The following is a 2,799-nucleotide window of genomic DNA, read 5'->3' as shown; positions in this document are numbered from 1 at the left end:
AAACATCTATCTATAAATACTCTGGTCTGAAAAGCCTCTACTATCTGAACAATAAGTTGATAGGACAAGTCCCCAACAAACTTTGTCTATTGAAATAAACTAAGTACTGAAATACTAGAATAATAAAGCTATCCTCGAACAATTAGGACTTATCACTAGTCTACTACTGATGGATCGGGCTGTTAAGTATGATCAGGAGCCCTAGTGCGTCTGAACCTATGATATAAGACATTATAGCATAAAAGAAAGGTATGCATCAGTACTTTGAATGTACTGGTATGCTAAGTGAGGTAGGCTGAGATGTATGGTTCATATGCATGAACAATATAACTGAACCACCTGAGTAAAACTGAATGAGAGTACATACGTTAATACATAAACTGTAACTAAGGTCATGATAACACTGGATACTGAGTTCTAAATTACTGATTTACTAATATCTGAGTTTACTGATCTTGTATAACTGATTACTGAATGACTATATCTGACAGTCCTAATTTTGAGGATAAAATAGAAACTGAGAATGTGGGAGGTAATTATCTAACTGATATTCCCCTTTCTGAATAGATTAGGGTCCAACATGTAACCCTAGTTGGATGGGTATCAGTATCATGCCACGGGTAAAGACAAACTGTGAGTTAACCCTCTCTGACATGAAGTTTTTTTATCAACCTCATTGGCAGAAAAAACTCATATGAGATGTATTAACCCTAGTTTGGTAGAAAGATATATCAACCTATGTTGGTTATATAGTTCTATAATGCAGGGACTGCTACTAAGCGTCAAACCCTCTGCTGGCAGGAATGCCCCCATCCCTGGGTTCGCTCAGTGTTGAATCCTACTCCCAAATGAATAGACACTAGACTAATTTCTAAATTGTATTAGGCTAGACTGAACCATTACTGATCGTACTGTATAATTGAACTAAACTGAGTTCACTGAGTTCCATTAACTGATGGAGTACTACTGAATTCTATTAAATGATAAAATACTATAGTTTCTATTGACTAGCTTGATTTACTAAGGTTTGAACAGAATATTGAACTGTAACTGTGAATGATTACTGAGGCTACTATTTCTGACTCTATTGAGACTGTTCTATAACTACCACAGCTCTAGGTAAACAGCTAAGTTTTCGGGTATTGGATAGCCCCATGACTCAATAGCATGAATGTTAAATCATAGCATAAATTTAAAGGGCATAACCATGTGCACTTGATCATAACTCATTCATAGAGATATTTTATCAGACACATGAATGATATAACTTGCACATAAGGTAACATGACATGATTGTTTTCCTTTTTTCTTTGTTTACATGAGCAATTTATCAAACACTTGGAGGACATAATCCATGCACATGACGGTAACCACATATAGGCACCATAATTCAAATCTCCAATTACAATTTTAAGGGTTTAGCATGGATTTACTTGATTCTATACATATATCAAATAACTCCACATAAAACTTGTAACAAACATGAATTATAAACCCAATTAATCATTATAATCATGAATATAATCAAACCCAACATGAAATTCATGAAATCAATACACTTGCAGTTTTAAAAATAGATTCTTGAACTTCAAGGGTGGAAGGGACCCTTTGATGAACACTTGACATACCTTAACAATTGAATTCTTGAACATTGATGGAGTGTTCTTGATAATTGATTTTGGAATTGATGTTCTAGGGTTTTGTTCATGAGAGCAATTTGAAAGAAAAGACTGTAATTTTCTTTGTGGGGGCTGAATTTCATGTTTTAGGGGTTGGGTCGAAGTGAGGAAAATGTCCCATTTACCCCTATGGATGTTGTTTTTTTTAATGAATAAAAATAGGCCTAGCGACGTGCAGACCAATGCATAGCATCATTGGCATCGATACGATGGCCAACACACCGCACCGAGTCCATGTCGATTTACTGAAATTTGCACTGGGGGTTGGAGGAAAATATTCATCGATGTAATGAGTGACGTGACGCATCGAGATCGCATCAATCCACTGGTTTGAGCTTTTAAATGTGTTTTAACTGATATCCAAAAAATTTGAAACTTGTCCTGGAACACCAACTAAAATTCCTGATCATGATTAAACCTAAAAATCATTACTTTAAGGTCATGAGGGTCGCAAAATAGAGTCTCCAACCTACGAAGGCTAAAATAACACTAAGTCTTAATACTTAGCTAAAAAAATTGTAAGTCTGGGACCCCTTAACAAGCTTTAAAGGACTAATTTAAACTTAGGATTTTGTGAGGTCTTACAAATTCACTTCATGAGAACAACTATGCGAGTAAAAACATGAGAAAACAATGAACTTTCATGCTAAATGTACTTTAATTAATAACGAAAGAGCATAATTTCACAATCATGTAAGATGGTTACGAACCCTAATCATAAATTTCATATATTAATGTAAAATTGAGTTTTCTAACACAAGCATGAAAGAAAATCTTTGTTCAAACCCCACATATCTAAAACTAGAAATTTCTTGATGGAAACTTTAAATGTAGAGTCCTTGAGATTGAATTTTAATAGAAATCCTTCCTTTTGGTGTTCATGAGGGGTTGGTAGGAGAGGGAATGGCGAATTTAGTTGTATGGGGTGAACGAAAATCTTTAGTGTTAGTTTTAGGATAATTAAGGACATAAATGACCAAATTACACCCAAAAATTAAAATAAAATAGGATTTTATTATCGTCGTGGCCACTGGTGTGGCACACCCTTATCGTGCCAAGCCCGTGATGGGGCATACCCTTATCGCGGTGACCAGCTTGCATGTCTTTCCCTTTGCCTCTA

The sequence above is a fragment of the Capsicum annuum genome, chromosome 9 (assembly GCF_002878395.1).
Source record: "Capsicum annuum cultivar UCD-10X-F1 chromosome 9, UCD10Xv1.1, whole genome shotgun sequence".
Classification (NCBI taxonomy): Eukaryota; Viridiplantae; Streptophyta; class Magnoliopsida; order Solanales; family Solanaceae; genus Capsicum; species Capsicum annuum.
This window is presented reverse-complemented; position numbering follows the sequence as displayed.